Source organism: Humulus lupulus, chromosome 6 (assembly GCF_963169125.1).
Source record: "Humulus lupulus chromosome 6, drHumLupu1.1, whole genome shotgun sequence".
Classification (NCBI taxonomy): Eukaryota; Viridiplantae; Streptophyta; class Magnoliopsida; order Rosales; family Cannabaceae; genus Humulus; species Humulus lupulus.
The window spans coordinates 79,668,849-79,693,108 of record NC_084798.1 but is presented as its reverse complement, the minus strand read 5'-3'; positions in this window follow the sequence as shown (position 1 = coordinate 79,693,108).

Sequence of the window (24,260 nt, the reverse complement as noted above, 5' to 3'; positions counted from 1 at the left end):
TTGTGACTTTCCCACTAGCTTGCTCCCTAGGATCGTCTCGTGTCGAGTAACCCAAGCATAACCAAATAATAATGAAGCACCACACACATACCACATATATGCCAAATATACCCGAAATGACCAAAATATGAAAATTTCCCAATTAAATAGAAATGGGCCTGTAACGTCCTACGTTTTCGGGTACCTTTAAACGACTCGGGTCGGTATTTTTCCCCCGGGTTAAGAATATTATTTTAAATAATATTATATTTTGTTTGTAAGTATTCCATGAGTTATTGCTAGCCAAAATATGAATTTTGTGATTTTAAAAATCAAGATAAGACTTTCGGTCCTGGACCGACACAAAAACCCTGATCGGGTAAAAATCTCGGAAAATAAAACGAAAAATCATGGCAATTATATTTTGGGCATAAAATACATTCATAAAAGTTAAAGTTTGGTCAAAAATAATAAACCTAAAAGAAAATTGAAATTTTAGGGCATTTTGTGTTAAATGCCTAATTTTGCCGAAATGGGGAATTTTATTCCATGAATGGACCTTAGGTTAAATTTTATTATGTGATTAATTAAATTAAATGTGAGAGACATTTAATTTAATTAATTAATGTTAAGTTTGGTGATTAAAACTTAATAAGAGTGAAAAAATGTGTCAAAAGTCAATTTGGACTTTTCTTCTTATAAACCTTTATAAAAAAATAAAAAATAAATAAAAAAAAAATTAATGGTCACATATATGGAAAATGGTGGCTGGCCATGTGCTATTTTAGAGTGGTGTGAACCCAATTTTATAAAATTCAAATCCCATTTAATTAAGAAGTCAAGTGGGCAAGTGGGTAGAAAAGCACTCAAGTGTTTTGTGATATTTTGAAGAGTTGTGTGAGCCATTCTAACCCCCAAATCCGACCACTCTCCCTCCCTCATTCACTCTCATCTGATTTTTGAAGACTCTCTCAAGTGTTCTCTCCATTTTCAACCCCAAGAACACCAAAGAAACTTGGAAGCTAAGTCTTGGTCTAGGAAGGGTTTTCCCTAAGGTAAAGTTTCATTAATCTAGACTTTTGTCAAGTTTTAATCATAGAGTTTCAAATAGCTAATTACCTATGTTGTTGGAGGAAGTTGGTTAGGGTTTTTGAAAGGTTTTGAAGGAGTCAAAGCTTATAGGAAGGTCCAAACCTTAAGCAAGAACACCAAAGAGGTAAAAAGTTTACTTTTGATGATTTTGTTGTAGGGTTTTTAGTTTTAAGCATTATTTTGTATATTTAATGCTTAAAGTTTCTTGTTGGTGATGTAATAAGGTTATGGTAGTTGTTTAATAATTTTTATGATGCATGTGTATTGATTTTTGAAAATGGGAACCAAAACCCCCAAGGGTTTTGTAGGATACCCTAAAACAAAACATGTTTTGAGCTGTGACTTCCAAGGGGTCAAGCAGCCACTGTATATTGTTTTTGTAAAATTTAATTGTACTGTGATGTTGTTGAGATTGATTACATAAAATTGAGCTTTTGAAACACTAAAAAATGTTTAGAAATGAGTAAGTTATGCTATTTCAAAGTTTAGGTAAAAAAAACTGTTTTTTTCGTATTCTCATTTTCGGAACCAAGTTTGGACAGCCACTGTATAGGGCAAATGAACCCAGTTTTTTCTAAAATTTTGTGGACATATTTCTGGCATAACCTATTAGTCCACTGTAAAATTTGGTAAGAAAATATTGAACGGTTTGAAAGTTATTAACTGTCAAAGTTTGGAAAAAATAAGGACTTGAAAATAAGGTCATTTTTACCTCATTGTTGGAAAATGATTTCACCAATCAAAAATGCTCATTTTGACCTAAGATTTTACAAAGACCTAAATGGCATAACAAAAATGGAATTGGAAAATTTTGGTAACAATTGGGTAAGTAAATTTCAAGTTATGAGCTAACAAAGTATGTAGTTAAAAATGTGAAAAATAGGTTTTTCACACTTAGTGTAAAAATGAGATTTTGGAACATAAGGTAAAAAGTAAAATTTTGCTTATTTCAAGATATAAATTGGTAAGTCTTGAAATCATATTTTCACTAAAATTACCCCTTTGAGTTTAAATGAATTATTTTTCTAGTACGTAAAAATTGATTAATTGCTTTTGGAAAATTAATTAGTCAAGATGAGAAATTTATAACGGTTTTCCTAATTAAGACAAATTAGGGAATTTTCTTAAAACGGTTTTTAGATATTAAAACCTTAAGAAAAATAAAAGGAAAATTTAAAGAGTTTATTTTCTTTTAAAATAATTAAGGAATTTATTTGTATTTTCTGGATATAATACCGGCTAAAATCTTACATATTTTAACCGACTAGTCGAAAGTGCGGGTTAATAGCGATACCTTGAAAGAGTAAGATTTTTAGCGGGTTGTGGGGAAATACCATTGTGATACCCGAGCCTAGGTATCGAGACCTTAGGATAGGTCTCCCCGAGACTTAGGGTTTAGTCTCGAATATTTTGTATGACTTTCCTTAATAGGTTTAAAACCAAATAAGGATTATAAATCCTTACAAATGACTTTTATTAAAATGACCAAACTGCCCAAAATAATAATAATGAATTATGAGTGCCATAATTAATCCGAGTATACTGTAGGGATAACTACAGTATTGGCTAAGCGTAACTGGACTGAACGTTGGAGGGTGAAAACCTGCTGAGCGCTAAGGACTCCAAGTAAGTCAACTTATATTGTATGGCTGCAGCATGAAATGATTATTGTATTGTATGTTAGTATAGGGATACATGCATATATATAGGCTGTCATAGAAAGTTGCTTAGAGACGTTAGTCTAGTGAGTGCTGATTTAGAAAATATGAACGGTAGAAGTCCGTCATATCCTAGACGGTTGATCCCCGTCACACTGCTTGATTTTATTTATGTCTGGTTCATTACCGCGACGAGTGGCCATGAGATGAGGATAAGCTGGTTAAACCTAGGGGCGCCAAGATAAATGGGACCTAGGGGCCCTCATGCTTACTTAATCATTGGACGGTTAGAATCCGAGCAAGTGCTCTGATAAGTTATTCCCGGATAGCAGCCGTGAATATTGGCCATTCCGTGAGAGTGCCTAGAGATACTAGGGGTTGCCAAGATTGAGTGAGGTTGAACACCCTAGGGGCAGCTGCTCACCAGCACCACTGATTAACATAGAGGTCTCCGTAAAACCGTGTAAATTGGATTACACTCTTGAATAAGTAGCGATGCCCTAGGTAACACGATAGTTACCCTTGTTGAGAATATTTATTGGCTAGATATTAGTGTGGAGACTCGGTTCTCTTTTACAGATTAGCAATTATGTTGGAGGGCGCGTTACGCATGAATTGTTGGAAATTGTCGAGCGTTGGTCTCGAATTATATTGTGATATAATATATCTGCTTGCTCTGGGATTTTCTGAGTGCAGGGAGATAATTGTTGGTAAGATATAGTTGTGATATAATATATCTGCTTGCTCTGGGATTTTCTTAGTGCAGGGATATAATTGTTGATAAGAATTAGCTGTGATATGATATATCTGCTTGTTCTGGGATTTTTCTGAGTGCAGGATTTTTATCTAGTTATGAATTAATTTATCACTGGTTATCAGGCATGACCATAAGTTTGCCAGGACGCTTTAGCGTTCTTGAAATTGATTGTGTAGGGTCCGGAACCCTAATTCTCTGCATGCTTTGTTTGAAAGTTGATCTTACTAAGCGTTTTCGCTTACCTAGTTGTTTCATGTTGTAGGTAAGAGCAAGGGCAAGGCAGAGCAGTGAGCGCTGGAGTCTTCCTTGCAAATGTACATGTGGACCGACCTTTTGGGAAGCCTTTTTATTTTTGGAAATGTTGTGTAATTTTCCTAAACTAGGCTCACTCTAATCTTTATAAAACATGTTTGTAACTAAATGTTAAGTATGGCCATACGACTTTTTAAAAAGTTTTTTTTCTATGGGTTTTTGAGACATTTTTTTAAATGAAAACATTTATATTTCCGCATTATCGAGTCTTGAAAATCCGGGTCGTTACAGGGCCCACGTGCATATTTAATACACATAAATATGCATATCTAGTCATATTATAATATAACTCACATATTCACATAATGATACACATAAATATCACATAATCATATAATTCCAAGATTTGTCATCTTGGCCCCCTAATCAAGGCCCTAAGCCTTATTAGGAAATTTTGGTCATTACATTAATCATCCCAAGGTATGTCCTATTCTTTCTTTTACCTATCCCATTTTTTGTGGAGTTTAGGGTACAGTGAATTCATTAATAATATCATGTTGTTCACAAAACACATTAAGATCATTTGAAAAGTATTCACCACATTTATCACTTATAAGAGCCTTAATTTTATTTTGCAATTGATAATCTACTTCAACTTTATAGATTTTAAATGTATTAAATTCCTCATCCTTACTCTTAAGAAAATACGCATAAGTATATCTAGAGCAATCATCTATAAATATTATGAAGTATCTGTTGTCTAGATTTTTTGCTAGCAAATAAATAAACAAAACCTTAAAGAAAAAGATATTGGAACACAGATTTTTACGTGTTTCAGGTTATTAATTAACCCTAGTCCACATTAGGATGTTTAAGAACTTGCACAACTCACATTCTTTTGGTTTTAAGGTAGAGTATATGCTCACTTTGAAAAATAATAATCAAATCTTTTACAATGTGAGCCATAACCCTATTTATAGGCTGCTGGGGAAATTAACAATACAATAATTTTGACATTTGATGACTCCTTTAATGTCTTACTCTATTAGTGTAAGACATTAAAAGTTATTTAGGATATTTGATATCTTTGTGTGAGAGACATTAAAAGTTTTTATTTATGACTAAATTGGTAAGACATAAAAAAATTGGGAAGACCTTGAAAGTGGACTGAGTGGGAGACTTCTCACGTCTCCCATAGGAAGACGTTGGAGACCTCCCATGTCTCTCTATGGGAGACATGAGATCTGTGTATATTTAAATAAAAATAAGAGAAACAACCCACGTTTATATCCCTCTTTTTCCCTTGCATTTATTATTAATTTAAACTAATCTATATATACTGGAACATGAAAAAAGAAACTGAAGGTAACGTTTCCATCACTCTCTCCCATGTACATTTATTATTTTTTTTGATCAAGAAGAAAATGTACTTCATTGAACAAACAAGCTATACAAAACAGGGCAAAGCACTCAAAACTGAACCTGTACAAAAAACCAGCAATACCTCTCACTAAGTACATTGTAATTTCCTTAAAAAGGTCTGCTCTTGGACTGTAAACTTTCTAAAATTAACCGAGTAAAGTCTATATTTAACTACATTCTTAATCTCATTAGCAAGATAATAAGTTGCCAAAGAATAGTCATCAAACAAGCTTTTGTTCCTATTCCTCCAAATACTGTAAGCAGTAGCAGCAACAGATAAGTTCAAAATGGCTGGCATCAGACCATGCCGAGATCTAGCAAGCCAGACACTCCAACTAGTGAAGTCACTCAGCCAAGTAATGAAACCAAACCAGTTAAACAATATTTGAAGCACCTGCTGAGATAGACAGCAAGCAAAGAAGAGATGATGGTGACTCTCGGGATAGCTCCCACAAACCGGACACAGCTGAATAGGCACCTGAATATGCAGTCTAATCAGGTTGTCCCTAGTAAGAAGCTGCTCATTAATCACCTGCTAAAGAAGGAATCTATGCTTTGGTAAGGTAAGCTTGCACCAAACTGCATAAGAGTAGCCTACAAGCTGCTGGTTTAAAGCAAAATTATACAATTTGGAAGGCTGGAATCTCCCAAAACAACCCGCTGCCTGAATCTCAGTAAAACCAAATTTCTCCCTTATGTGACATAACTTCCTCCAATACCAACTACAGTCAGATTTCAGAGTGTAACTCCAGAAATTGAGGCCTTTCAAATATATAGAATTGACCCATTTAACCCATAAAATCTTAGGCTGCTCAGATAAAGCCCAGATATATTTGGCGAGAATAGCTCTATTCCAAAGAGCACCATCTCGGAAACCAAGGCCACCATAAGCTTTAGGAAGGCAAACCTTCTGCCAAGAAGCCAGATGAGGTTTACTTCTCAAACCAGCACTACCCCATAGGAAGCTACGACATAACTTCTCTATCTCCTTAACAATACTCTGTGGTAAAATAAAGATGGTCATCCAATAATTTTAGAGACCAAATAAAACTGAGTGGATGAGCTGCATTCGGCCTGCATAAGAGAGGTGTCTACTGGACCAAGAGTGAAGTCTTAATCTGATTTTTTGCAAAATTATTTCACAATCCTCATGTCTCCACTTAGTTGGCCTCATAGGTACCCCAAGGTACTTAAGAGGAAAGGAGCCTTCCGAAAGATGCACCTCCTGAGCTATAATTTTTCACTCAGTAGAAGAAACTCCTCCAAAAAAAATTTGAGACTTAGCTGAATTAATAGTCAAACCAGTAGCCGAACTGAATTCCTCAATAGTGTCTTTAAGAGCAAGAACAGCTGAATGAGTACCCTTACAAAAAAGGATCAAGTCATCAGCAAAACAGAGATTTATAAGCTTTAAACTTTTGCACCTAGGGTGATATCTGAAAAAAGGTTCAAGAGCAGCAAGTTGAAGTCTCCGAGTCATATATTCCATGATAAGAACAAACAAAAGAGGAGACATTGGATCTCCCTGGCGCAGCCCCTTCTTACCCTTGAATTTACCTTGAACACGACCATTCATGAGTAAAGAATAAGAAGTATTCCATAAACACACCATTATCCATCCTATAAATTTCATGGGAAAGCAGAGAGCTTTTAAAAGATCCTCTAGGAATTGCCAATCTACCGTGTCATAAGCCTTGCTTAAATCAATCATCATAGCACATCTAGGGGAAGTAATAGCCCGACCATAGTTTTTAATAAGATCCTGAAAGATCATGATATTATGAGCTATTGAACGACCCCTAATAAAAGCCCCCTGGTTTGGCTGAACAATAGCAGGAAGAACCAAAGCCAATCTAGAACATAACAGCTTAGCAATACATTTATACAAAGTTGTGCAGCAAGCAATTGGCCTATAATCTATAGCTCAGGAAGGATTGGCCACCTTAGGGACTAAAGACAAGGAAGTTTCATGAAGATCTGAAGGAAAGCTCCCTGTTTCCAAACAATGACTGATAGCTGAACAAACTTCATTCCCAACAACCTGCCAGATAGCCTTGAAAAAACCAGAGCCATACCCATCAGGACCCGGAGATTTGGTAGAGGGAATAACAAATAAAGCACTTTGAATTTCCTTATAGGAGAAAGGTTTTAACAGAAAAGTTTGGTGATCTATCAAGAGCTTAGGACCCAAGTCTATGCAAGCCATATTGATACTACTTGTAGCTGAACTCGGGCTCCCCAAATAACCTCTGAAATGCTCAACAAAATGAGAGACAACCTCAGAAAAATTATCCACCAGCTTACCTTGATCATTAACAAATGAAGCGATGCCATTATCAGCTCTTCGCTGCTTCAGATAAGCATAGAAAAAAGATGTGTTCATATCTCCCTTCTTTAACCAATCTATTTTACTTCTTTGGGTCAAAAAACTATGGTACATTTTTTCCTGAACTAAGTAAGCTTCAGCAGCTTCCTTAACTACTTGCTGGTATCTAAACTCAGTCGGGTTAGCTTGGGCTTTTAACTGAGCATCCTGGTACTTCTCTTTAGCCATGTCAAAGCTCAAACCAATATCTCCAAAAGTATTATGATTAAACTTCTTTAAACTATGTTTCAGCCTCAAAGTTTTTTAAAAAATAGCCCTTAAACCAGTAGCCTGAATAGGTAACTGCCAGCTGAATCGAACCACTTCAGAAAACTTATGATGATCAGCCCAAAAATTGTAAAACCTGAACAACTTAGTACCCAAACTCACCTTAGACTGAATGTTAACAACACAAGAGCAGTGATCGGAGACTACTTCCCATCTAAAGACAGCAGTAGCATGAGGAAATAGATCAATCCAAGCCTCATTTATAAAAACATTATCAATTTTGGAATAGATGCGAGCTGGACCATTTTGATTATTAGTCCAGGAGAAAAATGAACCTAACTTTTTAAGGGAGCAACATGAGCCTCCTCAAGCCAACGAACAGAGTCTGCCAACTCAACACCAGAAATCGGATTACCACCAGCTTTATCCATACCAGAAAAAGGGGCATTGAAATCCCCTAAAATAATCCAAGCTTCATTCACGAGGGAAAGCCTAAGTAACCCCTCCCATAACCTCCTTCTGCCTTCTAAAGAATTAAATCCATAGACAAAAGTAATAAAAAACCTTTGCTTCTGACTAGCCATCGTGACCAAACAATGAACAAATTGATGAGATTCCTCAATAATTGTAACCTTAACAAAAACCTTCCTCCAAACTATCAATATTCTACCCTCTGTAACCAAACTGGTATAAAACTCCCAAATAGGTAACTTTTGCTCCATAAAATCAAGAATTTTAGTCCCCTTCATTTTAGTCTCCAAAAAACCTCCAATACCAATTTTGAACCTACTACAAATATCCACAACTGATTTATGCTTATTAGAACTGTTCAGACCCCTTAAATTCCAACTGAGAATATTACTATTATCCATTAGTAGAAATAGGTAAGGGAATACCATCTTTATTACCACATAAATGCTCTTGAAGAACCTGAAACTGATTGAGTTTTCCTTGCCCTTGTCTTGAACTCTTTGTAGTTGAAGCTGCCATCTGACCAAGTTTCAGATGAGAGGCTACACGTTTAGGAGTGAGCCATCTCTTGCTATTCTGCTTATCCTTATCAACATCAGTATTTGCCTGAGTTTTAGGTTGGGTTTCCTTTGATGTAGAGACTTGAGCCATTTCCATCTCAGCAATATTAGCCTAATCCCCTTCCCTTCCTACGTTAACCAAACCTACTATCTCCATACCAGTAGGCACTTCCTCTTCAGCATTCGGCCTAGTCTTCACCTCCTCTTTAGTTGTAGTTTCTTTTTTTACCCATTTTTCTTTCAACTCTTTTCGACACTCCATCTCAGCATGACCAAAACCAGAACAAGCTTTACATTTAATAGTTAGCCATTCATATTCCACCTCTTGTTCCATTATTTGACCAAACTCATTCAGAAATTGAATACTTCTAGGGGGATTATCAGTTACTTCCATATCCACAAGAACTCTTGCAAACTGAATTCTTGAACGCTCCCTAGTAAATTTATCAACCATTATCGGTTTACCAAGCGTACTCACAAGTGCACTAAGACATTTGCTACCCCAATACTGCAGCCCTAAGTCAGGCCAGCAAATCCAGAGCGGAACTGAACGAACATGGCAAATAGCGCTAAGATCCGTAGACCATGGCCGAATGATAACAGGCTTCCGATCAAAATGAAGAATACCATTCTCAAGAACTTGATCCCTTGTAGCTTCATCATTGAATTTGACCATGGTAAAATCCATTGTCATTCTTGATATCTGAACAATCCCTAAATGACCCCATACTCTTTTAATGAATCCTTCAAAAACAGCCATAGGAGCATTTGCCCCTAGCACCATACATATAACTGCCGAACTCCAATTCGCAGATTGGACTTTAACCTCCTCTGCATCTATCTTTGCATATTTCCTTCCATCTTTGAATAAAGGCTCAAAAAACTCAAGTTTCTGATCAGAAAATGAAAGCTTACTTGCTGTAAATTGCTGCCATTGACGTTGAGCTGAAGGTTGAAAATCCCTTTCCTCAACCTTATCTGCCCAAGTTTCCCCATACGAGATCGAATTGACTGGCCCATCTCCAACAAAACCTTCATCTTGAGAAATTCTAGTCCCAAACAAACGTTGCTCTTCATTACTGAAATCTAAACCCTCTTCCCGAGCCTCTTCATCTTCATTCAACACATTAGACTCTTGGTCTTTAAACACCATATCATTAGGGACAGAACTATTAGGATCCTTTTGATCTTGAACCTTCTGAATCTCTTGATCGTCTACCCTAATTACAGGCCATGGGAGAGAGCAAACCGAACCTGAGCCTTTATTTTAATCAATTACCTTGTCTTACATTTATTATTATTATTATTATTACTATTATTAAAGTTACATATTCTTCTCTCTCTCCATCCAATGCACGATTATTATTATTATTATTACTAATATAATAAATGAAAACCTAACAACTACATATCTCATTTCTCTCATTCTCTTCTCTCTAAATAATATAGAACCCTAACCGCCCTTTTCATTTTTCATTCTTCATTTCTCATCTCTCATTCTCTTCTCCTCAAACATATCCTCTCTCCCAATTATCTCAGCAACCCCATCATATTTCTCTCAAACTCTCTTTCACAAGGGAGGTGGCCAGGGTGCTAGTAAGCGGTGGTTGCAAATCCATGGGTCGCGGTAGTGAGGGCTCGCAGAGGTGAAGAGTTGGCGCGGCGATGAGGTTTCGCGGCGGGCAGACTAACGGCAAGCAACAAGGGCTTGCGGCTAGCATTCTTTGTTTTTCTATTTTTTATGGTTATACTGGTTTTTCTTGGAGAGAATGAACTCTTCTAGTGTTAGAATTTTGAGAGTATTGTCTTTGTTCTTGTGATAATTTGTTGCTTTGATCTGTTGTGTATTTTGTGTTAATTTGAGTTTGTATATTGTATTATTTGTTGTTGGCTTAATTTGTGATGTTTTTTTAATCTATTTATATTATTTTATTGAAAATTAGAATAATTTGAGTGTTAATTTTATTTTTTACTAAAAAAGTGCCGATTTTAGTTTTATTAATTAATTTCAATTTCATTTTAAATATCAATATAAATTTTTTTTATTAATAAATGTATATTTTAAATATATTAATAATACAAATATATATTATTTTAAAAAAAAACAGAAGACCTATAGACGTGGTAGACATCTCACGTCTCCCCTAGGGAAATGTTATAGCCCCTTAGTGTTTTGACTCCCTATAATATCTCACATGTGGAGACATTAAAAGTCTCCTATGTCTCTCATAGGGAGATGTTAAATCAACACCTACAGTGACTCCCTCTACAACGTCTTCTCTTATGGAAGACATGGTAGACTTTTAATGTCTCCCAAATAGAGTCATAAAATCTCCATTTTGTTGTAGTGTAAGCTCATTAATTGGAGCTTATTACAATTATTCTCGCTTAATGAGGATTTTATCACATAATAAATGTACATTCTAGTAGTACATGCTGATGGGCTCCCGTATCTTGATGGGCCCAATATGAGGAATGTCAGCCCACTATTTTGTAGGGGAAAACGTCCCTAACACTATCAGAATGGTTGTTGCATGTTTTGTGTAGCGTCCCAAAACCCCTAATAATTTTTAGTACGTTAATTAGCATTTCGGGATGGCACAAGGGGTATTTATGTGAAATATATTAATATATAATTGAGTGTGCATGTTTATGTGTATTAAATTTGTTTAAAGACCTGATTTTGCTAGAAAATGAGGCATTTTTTGTAATTTTGACCCATTCAGGGTATAATTGTAATTATTATGTGCTATGTACATTGAGACCACATTATATGTGGATATATGTGATCTTCAACATTAGTGGATCCTTTCGAGCGGTTTTAGCAGAAAAGTCACAACGGAGACAAATACCCGAATTGAGTCGAGCCTAGGGGTATTTTGGGAATTCCCTTATTTTGGGGATAGTGATAAAATAAAATTAATTGGTGGAATAATTATGTTTGATGGATATTAGTTTATAAATAGGGGATTTGTTGTGTAATAGAGGTTAGTGGAAATTATAAGAAAATGACTAAAATGCCCTTGAGGTTTATTAAGGGGTAGTGGGAGGGGTATAATGATATTTTGACCCTAAAACTAGAGAGAATCTACTAAGTGTTGGAAGCTACCTTCCCATTCACGCTCAAGACTTATCTCTCTCTCTCTCTCTCTCTAGTCTCTCTTTTTTCATACACCGAGGTTCACCCAAGTCCTTAGTCCAAGCTTTGATTTTTGAGGATTTTAGAAGGAATTGAGCATCAAGGGAAAGATTAAGAGCTGCCAAGATCACCACTAACACATGAATTTGAATTTTAGAGCTGAGGTATGAATTCCTTTATCATGTTCATCACTATATTGATGTGTTCTTGAGTGTTACTTGGGAATTCGGGGTTCAATTTTCTAAAATTAAGGATGCTAGGTCATTTATATATGTTTGCTGATGATAGAAACTTATCTATAATTGATCTCAAGCTTGAATTTCTGTTGAAACTATGAATTGATGTTTAAATTTTTGGACTATGGGAAGAATTTGGGAAAACTGACCTAAAACTTGGATTTTTTATTTGGGAACTGAATTTGGTGTTTAGTTGTTGTAACTAGATGTTTTATGAGGTGTATGTTAACTTGGATGCATAAACTCTGGGTTTGATTATGGTTTAAGGTGGTTTGGGGTTTGTTTGAGTTTGAGAAAATTGCAGGGGAATTAGATATTTCTAAGCACGATTTAGGCTTCTGGGACCCTCGCGCGACCGCACTAGTGCCCCAGAAACCCCAAAGTTTCTAATAGTGTCACCACGCCCAAGGGCAGATGCGACCGCGCCAGGTGCCTCGATAGTGCAATATTCTGAATTTTGGGAGATTAGCTCGGGGTTCCTAGGTTTTGATTTGGCGACCCACTTGGGGGCTCGGGGGACGATTCCATTACCTTGTTGAATGGAATTAGAGGTCCCAAGAGCTAGGGTTTGGTATTTTAGACCGCATTTGGATTTAGTTCCTAATTAGCGTATTATTAATGTTGTGACTAGGGTTTACAAGAGGCTCGGGAGAGGATCGCACTCGAGGTCGTTTAACTTTCAACACAAGACTTGAAGTAAGAAAATTGACTTATGCACAAAGAGTTGGGCATTGTCCCGGTTTTGCTTGAATGGAGTTATTACCATACATCTGAATTTGTCAGGGTTGAGTACCCTTTTATGCATAATGATGTTTTCTATGCTTAATTATATTGTATTGTCTGTGATTAACCAGCATGGGCCGTATTCGGCGATAATCATGTGGAATGTATGGCATGATGGAAGGGCCATTATGGGAGTGTTGTACACACTCGCCTAGTAGAGGTCATAAGCTCGGTGCCCCAGTGATGCACCTTGCTCGGCTTAAGCTGTGAAAAAGGGATATGTGATTGAAATAAACATGTCTATTAATTGTGAAGCATGTTGATTACTATTTATGTTTGATATGATATTTATTATGCCTTGTTGAGTTTCCTTGTTGGGCATTGGCTCATGGTTGCTCTATGGTGCAGTTAAGGGCAATGGGAAAGTAGACCCGACATGAGTTGGAGGACTTTGGAGCGAGGCATGCTTGGTCGTTAAGGTTGGGATATTTGAGGGACTTAGGGTAAAAGTCCATTTTGTCGCTTAGGTCGACTCATTTTGAGAACAGTAATGTAATAACATTTTTTTTAAACTCTCTTTGGGACATTTTGAGAACAGTAATGTAAACAGTTTGTTTAAAGTTTTAATGGAAAATGTTATACATTTCGATCAAATTTTTAGCATTTTCACCTTTAATTAACTTTAATTACACTTTTGAGTCCAAATGAATCTCTTTACAAGTTAAGCATTATTTTAAACACGCGGTGTAAAAATCTTGCATTAGTAGGGTGTTAAATTTTCCCATGTCAAGCAGTGTTGTGGGATATCCATTTTGTCACTTGTACTGTAACGTCCCAAATTAGTTATTAAGGCTGAGTGCCTTTATTACTATGCCTGGAGGGCATAGGTTGATTTATATACGGAATTAATCGAATAAATGTGTGACTATGTGACATACGTGATTTATATGGTAATATAATTATATGTGCATGTTTATGTGTATTAAATATGCATGTGGCCCGTTCTTGTCAAGACGGGCATATTTGTAATTTTGACTCGTTTAGGGTGTAAATGTGGTTATATGTGTTAAATGATTAAGGCCACATTATTATGTGGATATATTTGAGATGCGTGGTTCAAGGCGATCCTAGGGATCGGACTAGCGGAATAGTCACAACGGGGTGAAATACCTGCCTTGAGGTGAGCCTAGGGGTTTTCGGTAACCTAGTGAGTATTCATAATTTTTTTGGGTAACGAGTATTTATTTGATTATTATTTGGTTATGTCGAGATAGATTGAGAATTTATAGGGCTACTCGAGGTTTAGCGAGAAATGTAGCGAATGACGATTTAGCCTTGGGGCCTTTAAAGGATAAGATTGTGATTAAGGGGCATTATGGTCTTTTTTTCAAAGGATAGACTTAGCCTAAGTACTAGAATTCTCTATAGAAGGAAACCAAATTTAGAAGGAACACTCTCAGCCTTTCCTTCTCTCTCTCACATTCCTCTCCCTTCCTTGAGACTTAGTTGGGGTTGGAAGCTTTTTGGAGGAGTCTGGCTTAGGAAATTGAAGGCTGGAGCTGGGATTGATTGAGGTTCGGTTCATGGATCATGATTCTCAAGGAGGTAAGTTTCAATTCCTAGTGTTGATTAGGTTTTTATTTGTTTATGTTGGTGTTCTTAAGTTTTGAACTGGAGAGATGAATTTTGAGTTGTAATGGAGTTTTGGTTTAGTTATTGTAGTGATTGTGTTGCCTTAGGTGTAGTATTGAGGTATTGGGGTTCAATTGTGGTTCAGGGTGACGTTTCGAATAAGTTTTGATGAGTTTGGCTGGGTAAAAACACAGAAAAATGTTGAAGTTTCTAGGTTCACAAGGTTGCGACGCGATGCGGTTTTTTAGCGTCACGGCCCGCATGAACCCAAAAGGGCTAAGGACTTGCTGAACTGTCTTGGCGCTACGGCATCGAGCAGGGCGCGTCTCGACACGTGTCCAGGGGTTTGCCCAAGACTACTCTCTGACTTGTAGCACGTCGTGGCCCTAGGGGGTTGGATCGTGGCTCTAATTAAAGAAAATAGTCAAAACAAATTTTTAAGCTTGGGAACCCAAATTTAAGGGTTCGAGACGGATCCTACTACCTGATTTAGTAGAATTCGAGGTCTCGAAGGCTAGTATGTTATTTTGAAGTTTGTAATCGGTTTAGGTTTAAATGGTTATTTATTAATACGTTGTGACTAGGTTATACCGCCAGGGCTCAGGGATAGGGATCGTGCTCAGGGTTTCCATACACTAGCTGCTCGGGACTTAAGGTAATAAAACTGCACTCGGGTTGTCATCGGGGCTTGGACCCCTTTTAATAAATATGTATCTAAAAATATATAGATAGGGATGCTTGTATATGTTGCCTCTGATTGCTTGTTGTCCAATGTATATTTGTGATTATAAATGTTGTAAAGGTTGGCCTAAGGGCGTTGGGGGCCAATAGCAAGCGTGCAGAATGCAGCCCAGCCTAAGCGTGATGGGGTCGACTATAAGACCACAGGACTCAACCTAAGGGTGCCGGACCTAAACATTATACAATAAACAAGAGTTTTGTTCGCACTTAACTATTTGTATTAACTGATGAGATTGGTTTACGCATTTGATTGAGCTGAATATTATTGTTGAGTTTGTTGCGTGTATCCTGTTGTTGATTGAAATTATTGGTTTGATTTTACTGTTTATATATTTTTGCTCAGTTGTGAATGTTGATCTATGTTTTCTTGTTGAGCCCTAGCTCACAGGTGTATGTGGTGTAGGTAAGGGAAAAGGATAGTCGAACTAGGCATGAGTTGGACAGCTTCAGAGGCTGTGTGTATATATGCAGCCTACTCAACGGCCACGGCAGAGATAGCCTGGGAGGAACTAGGGTTGAACCCTATTTTGCCTCTTATGATGGCTAATTTGTATTCCATTGTTTTATAAAAGTCTATAACTGATTTTGGGATCCCGTGTATAAACTTAATATTTTAATGAAAAATAATCATTTTGTTGACCAAACTTTTTAATACATATCCTTGAATTAGTCTTTAATTACAAATTTAAGTCCAAGTGACTCGCTTAGCAAGTTAAGCACTATTTTAAACACAGTGTAATGGTCTTGGTTAACCAGGGCATTACAACTTGGTATCAGAGCGGTCTTGGTTTAAGGGTTCCTGAAGACTAGTTAAGGATGTACACTTGCCGCTAATGATAAGCTCGACTCATGGTTTAGTATCTAATGACATGATTATGTGGTTAATTGTTTAAATTGAACCTATGTGCCTTATCTGCATGATAGAATAGAAAGCATGATGTGTATGAACGTATTTTGTGGAAATAGGACTTGATAATTGATGCATGAACATTGTAGATTTGTGTTTTTATATGCATATTGTGTGTGTGGCTACCGTGTTTTTTGGGCTGCTCGTGGAATGATTCTAGATAGGAATATCACGACTGATAGGTTAATTCATTGACTGCGGAAAGATTCAAAAATTGTATACTCAAGGTAGTCAATAGGACTTGGCATTGTTAGTGTGGGGGTTGCAGATGATAGTTGGGGGACGGAACCCTTCATCTACCCTTGGAATTGGCAGCAGATGTTTGCTAGTATGCAAGTGAGACTCAAAAAATCAGGAGGAAGAGATTAGGTGGTTGAGACAACGGGTTCCGTTGGGGAACGTTGCTCCGTATGTTTTGACAACAATGGCACCTGTTTTGGTTCAACCTGAGGGTGGAAACAGATGGGAATTATCGTATGAAACATTTCAGAAGCATTGTCCTCCAATTTTTTAGGGAGATTTGGATTTGTTCAGAGCTGAATAGTGGATGGGCATTATTAGCTCCATCCTTGACTATATGGGAGCGATAGACAATGATAGAGTTCCCTATGCCACGTGCACATTGCGAGAGAATGCCCGAACGTGGTGGTAATTGGTATCCCAGACCCAGAATGTTGTCACGATGGGTTGGGGGAAATTCAGATAGTTGCTCGACGAAAGAGACTATTGTGATAGAGTTTGAACTGTGAAGACCAATGAGTTTACAAACTTGGTTCAGGATAGTAAGACAGTGACAGAGTATGTCAATGAATTTGATGGGTTGGCCAACTCTGCTTTTGATGTGTTACCAACGGATGTGGCCCGGAATTAATGATTCATTCAAGGATTGAACTTTGGGATGGCCCAGAGCGTTAGGATCGCTCCAGTACATGAGATTTTTACCTACGCTCGGGCAGTAAGGAGGACCCTTGTTAAAAAGGACGTAGGAGATGAGACATGGAGTGAGACTATCGTAGGGCAGGAAGCTCAGGCAAGGGTATCCCTATTTGCGGGATTAGTTAGGGGCGAAGGCTCCAATAATTAGAAAAGCAAGACCCTTGACAGTTCTACTACCCCTGGTCTTGATAGAAGGGTTTATACTTTACATGATTCCCGCCAGGGCGACAATGAGGCCTGGAGAAGTTATCCAGTATGTGTCAGGTGCAGGAGATACCATCTGGGATAATGACGCGTGAAGGCATGTTTTCTATATGGAATGGTTGGGTACCTTAAGAAGGATTTCCCGAGAATAAAGGAGGCAGAACCAAGGATTGTGGAAGGCTCGACTCCGGTTTGAGTGTCCACCTTGATACAGTCAGAGCTCGAGGCTAGTCCCTTAGAGGCGACCGGTTGGCTTTCTAGTTCTTGTTCCTTTTTATAAACTGAGTAGGTTAAGGTTGGTTCTACGTACCTCTTAGAAGAGACATAGATATGTGGAACATGCTATGTGGTTGTCATCCCATAGGGTTTGAGATTTTAGTGTTTGCCTAGGGAAATCGGTAATTTCTAGGAGATGGGTTAGGGTATTTCTTGTAGAAAGTTAGCAGCAATAATTGATTGTAAGAAATGATGGTGACTTCTGATTTTAAAGGGAAAGGATCCAGTTGCGGTTACGGGATGCCTTGATATTGAGGAGGGTACCATTAAGGGTATGTCAGTTAGATCAGATGAAAGCTGGATCGACCGGTTTGGTTTTAGATGGGCTCACGAGGATTCGTTAGGAATGTTGTCGTGTCTAGGAAATTGAGTGTGCTATAGGTTTAAGGAAGAGATAGAAATGGTATCAAAGACATCATGAAGGACGACATTAGCTAAGTAAAAGAATTAAAGGTTCAGTTGGAGAAGTATTTGATTTGAGGGTTGATTAGAAGGAGCATCTCATCATGAGACACGTCAACACCGTTTGCCAAGAATGAAGGATTCAATTGCGTGGTTGCAAGGTAGGACAATGCTTTTAGGAATTAACCCTCGATTTGGTTATTACCAGCTGAGGATCAATGAAAGAGACATTTCAAGAATGACTTCTTGCACCAAGTAGGATGTGATGGATTATCAGTGAGGGTTCTTAACTAACCAATGCTTCAACGACTTAGGTAAGTTCGACAAGCAGAAAGTATAGGAATAGTATGGACAAGTTGTATTCAGATTGATTAAGGACAGTTTGGTCTATTCCCAGTCAGAAGCAGAATGTGAATAACTGCTTCATTGATAGTACCAAGGCTAAGGAAGCAAGGTTACAGGTAAGGTTCCAGAAGGGATAAGTTCCGATATCTCTAGAGGATATTCAAGGTCACGTTATGGGAAGTGATGGGATCAGGTATGAGGTAATTTAGATAGATACCGTAAGGAAATCGCTAAAGGAACGTTTTAGGGGTGAGAAGTACAGTGAGACCGGTAAGACACATCTGCTACTAATTGAAAATCTTCGAGGACAGCCATACCTTAACTGAAGTAAAGTAAGAACCTAAAGTTTGTCTGAATGGATAGTCGTGTACCGAATTTTCAGAAGTTAGAATAAAGATTGGTTAGCAAGCCATAGTGTTAGAATATGTATGTGATGGACTGATATAGGAGGACGGCATGATGGACACTATCCTTACTTAAGATATGAAACTATAGTGTGGTGCGTCGAAGACTAGGGTGCACCCTATATAGACTGAAATGGTAGTTGTTCGTGCTTCACATTAGGTGAAGGGATAAGAACACAAATGTTCTACAAGGGTCTTTAAGTTGACGGTATGCCAGATAGCCACGGTTAGGGTGCGGTGACGGCACCTATGGAATAGAAGTGTGTGCTCTAGTATAAAGAGTTAAAGCATTTTGTAACCCATAGGGGAATGACCATGAGACAAAGGCACTAGTGGGAACTAGTGAAGGACCCACATTGGAATCCTTATTACTTAGAGAGAACTAATGTGGAGGCTAACACCTTGAGTGGGAAAAGTCTGTGCCAATTGTATGATTCTCCACAAACTACAATAAATTCAGACGAGGTGACGACCGAGATTAAAATAGAATCTGCAGTTGATAGTTGGCAGATATACCTCTATGAACAATGAAATACAGAGAGAAGATCTTGTAGGAATGGTTAAGAATCCTACCATTTTAGTATGAAGTGGTTAAGATATGAGGATCAAATGAGTTATCTAACGGAAGCTGGCATTGAGGTAGAGTTTCTAGATGAGTCTTGTACTACCTCCTTATAAGTGTTGTATCTAGGGAGTTTGAATGGGTATTAGGACCTAAATTTATATACGGGGAGCGTACTACCTAATTCGTCTATCAAGTGGGAGGTGATAATCATAAGCCCTAAAGGCTATTATGACTCTAGGATATCCTGGACTTAGTACAGAGGAATATAGCTGAGGACCGTAAGGGTATATTACATTAAATTCCAGGTAAGATTAGTGAATATGAAAAGTTGTGACTCAACAGATTGGGTTAGCACACTTTGGTTCGTGTGAACGAGTATCACAAGAATGTGTATGGGCGAAAGGATAATGTATGTCTCCGTGGGACACCAAAGTCGATAGTGTCGGACTGAAACCCTTTATTTCCCAAGTTTTGAAAAAGGGTTGTAAAGGGCGATGAGTATAAGATTGAGATTTAGAATTATCGGTTACCTTTAGATAGACTGACAATCTGAAGGAATGACTCAGACTTTAAGAATTTTACCTCGAATGTGTAAGTTTTTGAGGCATTGAGATAAGAAAGGTCCCTTGATTGAATAGTCATGGTAATGGATGTCGGTCAACGGCTAAGGTGACTCTGAATAAGATATAGTGAGATAGGGAGCAAGAAGTACTTGTTCCAGGAAATGAGATGGGGGACAAGAAGAATTTTGGTTCAGAATTGGTCTAGAGGATCAACGAAGTTGTTCAGGATTGTTAGGGAAGGAGTGTCTGCTTATTTGAAATGACATAAGAGTTCACAAATCTCAGTGTGGGAATGCGGAGTTCTCGAATGGGAGACTTTGTGTTTCTCTGAGTATTGTGTACGAGAAAGGGTAAGATATTTTGGGAAAGAAAGAGGAGCTTTGACTCTCGATTTGATAGACTTTTGAGATCCTACTAAGGACTAGGCTAGGGGACTACAAATTAGCCTTACCCCAGTATGGGTGGTGGCCCATAGGGTGTAACTGGTGCCAATGTCAAGGAAATAAGTGTTAAGTATTATCGTTGATGGGGTGAGAAGACCCTAGGATTTTAGTGGAATTTACTATACAAGGAAAAGCCAGTGGAATTTTTTATAAATGAAATAAGGTCTTACAGAACAAGACTGTCACTCTTGTGAGGGTGTTACAAAGAGATGTCAAGGTAAATTACTTGACTCTGAGTCTATAGTCAAAATTGCGGGATTGGTATCCTGAGACATTTGAATAAATTTCGAGGATGAAATTTCAATGAGGGGATAGTTGTAACATTCTAAATTAGTTATTAAGGTTGAGTGTCTTGATTACTGTGCCTGGCGGGCATAGTTTGATTTATATACGAAATTAATCAAATAAATGTGTGACTACGTGACATGCGTGATTTATAATGAAATATGATTATATGTGCATGTGGGCCCGTTCTTGTCAAGACAAGCATATTTGTAATTTTGACTCGTTGAGGGTATAAATGTAATTATATGTGTTAAATGATTGAGGCCACATTATTATGTGGATATATTTGAGATGCGTGGTTCGAGGCGATCCTAGGGAGCGGACTAGCGGAATAGTCACAACGGGGTCAAATACCTGGCTCGAGGTGAGCCTAGGGGTATTCAGTAACCTAGTGAGTATTCAGAATTTTTCGGGTAACTGGTATTTATTTGATGATTATTTGGTTATGTCAGAATTGATTGGGAATTTATAGGACTACTCGAGGTTTAGCGGGAAATGTGGCAGATGACGATTTTGTCCTTGGGGCCATTAAAGGATAAGGTTGTGACTAAGGGGCATTATGGACTTTTTTTCAAAGGATAGACTCGGCCTAAGTACTATACTTCTCTGCAGAGCGAAACCAAATTTAGAAGGAACACTCTCATCCTTTCCTTCTCTCTCTCACGTTCCTCTCCCTTCCTTGAGAATTAGTTGGGGTTGGAAGGTTTTTGGAGGAGTTTGGCTTAGGAAATTGAAGGCTGGAGCTGGAATTGATTGAGGTTCGGCTCAGGGATCATGATTCTGAACGAGGTTAGCTTCAATTCCTAGTGTTGATTAGGTTTTGATTTGTTTATTTTGGTGTTCTTGAGTTTTGAACCCAAGAGATGAATTTTGAGCTGTAATGGAGTTTTGGTTTAGTTATTGTTGTGATTCTGTTGCCTTAGGTGTGTTATTCAAGTATTGGGGTTCAATTGTTGTTATGGGTTACGTTTGGAATAAGGTTTGGTGAGTTTTGCAAGGGAAAAACGCAGAAAAATGTTTAAGTTTCTGGGTTCGCAAGGTCGCGTCGCGGCAGTGTTCTTGAGAATTGCGGCCCGCATGAACTGAGAAGCGCAAAGGGCTTGTTGAACCGTCTTGGTGTCGCGGTGCTTGTCCAGGGTTTGCCTAAGATTACTCTCTGACTTGTAGCACGCCACAGTCCTAGGGGGCTGGCTTGCGACTCTAATTAAAGAAAATAGCCAAAACAGATTTTTAAGATTGGGAACCCAAATTTAAGGGCACATGAAGGATCCTACTCCTCGGTTTAGTAGAATTCTAGGCCTTGGAGGCTAGTTTGTTATTTTGATGTTTGTAATCGATTTAGGTTTTAATGGTATTTTATCAGAGGTTATTTTACCTCTTATTTGCCTTTGTTTGGATTGTTTTTACATCTTCGTTACCAAATCTGTTTCTGAGAAACTCCCAAATTCTAGCCGTAGTCCGGTCGTGTTCTTGAGATTCTGGTAGTGTATCTGGGGCCATTTTGGTGCTCCAGTGGCACTCCTCTATTAGAAAATTCTCTCATTTTTCTTCTATACCTGAGCAATTATCTTAGGGTATTCTTGTGTTTTGGCCATGTTTCTTTGGGTCAAAACGCTAACTACTTGGTTTTGTGTTAGATGTCCGAGGAACTACAAGAATTGCATCAACACGGATTCTATGCTTTCGATAAAGAATTAGAGACGATGGCCTGAGAACAAGGATGATGGGAACCTGGTGAGGCAATAGTAGAGGAACACCCTGTGGTGATGGAGGTTGCTTCAGTGGCGGAGAGGTCGGTGGTAGTGCAGCACTTGACGGAGGTAGAGGAAAATATTGCTTCTTTCCCCCACACATCGGCATGATACAAGGCCTCTAGATTTGAGGTGGAGAAGATCTTGAGTAAATTGAAGCACCCTGATGCTTTGACCAGCATCATATCCCACTACGTTCTTGGGGTCAAGGACTACCTTATCTATCTTTTCCGGGAGACAGAAAAGGCTCACCGCAGCGTCTACGGGCATGGGGCCTGGAGCCAGTCACACCTCCAGGCAGGAGCAACTTTCCCTGTCCACGAGTACTTCGTAAATTTTTTTGAAGTACGTGGGGATTGCTCCCTTCCAGTTATCTCCAAATGGCTACAAAGTCCTCACGGAACTGTATGTCCTGTATAGGCCTAGAAGGTGGCCTGAGCCTTCTCCGGCTGAAATTTTGTACCTCTATAGCTTTCGGATGTGCCCCAATAAGAGAGGAAGTGACTTGGACAGATACTATATCCTTATGAAGTACTCCCAGATCACGTATAAGGCTCTTTACCAGAACGACAACCATGTGCGGGACTACAAGGACCACTTCTTTTTTACAAGTGGTTTCCCACTCCAGACCAACCCTACTCTAATCCTGGACTTTTCAAGGGTTGGTAAGTTTTTTTACTCTCTAACCATTCCATCTCTGATAATCGTAGAAATTTTTATAGTTTTCCATTTCATTCACTTAGGTCCCTTTCGTCGCACCCCATGTGTCCACACTTTCTAGAATCTACTGCTGGCGATGAAGGATCTCCAGAATGTGAAGCTGGAGCTAAGCCCACTGGTGACAGCAGAGAATCTGGTTGAAGTAGGGCTTCTCTGGAGGGGCAGCGCATTAGCAACCTAGACCTGACCTGCTTCTAGAACTCCACGAAGTCCCAAACATAGGCTGAGGCACATATTAACTACATCAACTGGTTGGCCCATGAGTCAAGGGACAGGCCCTATCAGTATCGCATGCTTCCTATTAATCATACAGATATCGACATTCATATTCCTTTATAATCATTTAAGCATATAAACATGTATACACAATTACCAAACCCTGATTCGAGCATGTCTTTAGCGGTGAATGTACATGTCCAGCCAGTCTTCTGGAACCCTTAAACCTAGGATGCTCTGATATCAAGTTGTAACGCCCTGGATAGCCAAGACCGTTACACTGTGTGTTTATAAAGGTGCAAGACTTGCTAATCAAGTTATTGAGTTAGAAACGTGTTACCAAAACTATAATTGAACTAAGGTTAAAAGATTTTGGTTACAAAAGTTACATTTCATATAATTCAACATTTTGTACATGGGATCCCAAAAGAAATAGAGTTTAAAAGACAGTTTACAAAAATTCCAGGTTATAAACATGTATTGGCCACTCTAAGGGCAAAAAATACATTTAGGCTCCTCTCATCCTGTATCACTTCTCGACCGTGGTGACCGATCAGCTGACTATGTACATTCAGCCTTAAAGCTCTCCAACTCAGGAGTGGTCTACCTTGCCTTTTCCTTTACCTACACCACGTAGCACCCGTGAGCCGAGGCCCAGCAAGAAAACCATAATACAGAATATAAGCAATAAGCGACAGTCAGTTATATAACAAGTCATACAGCTCACTTAAACAGTGATATCAATCCACAAACCAATAATCAGTTATTCAGATAACACGCTTGTCACATTCATCACTTAAACAACATTAAACATATCACATCAAAATACAGGGTCGGAACCCTTAGGCCGCACCCTCCGATTATTCCACTGACTTCGGCTCGCTTAGGCCAAGCTCAGTGATTATATACTTAACCTCAGCTACCCGTAGCCGAGCCGCGCCCTGTACGCAAATATTGATTCCGGCACTCTTAGGACGTTTATCACATG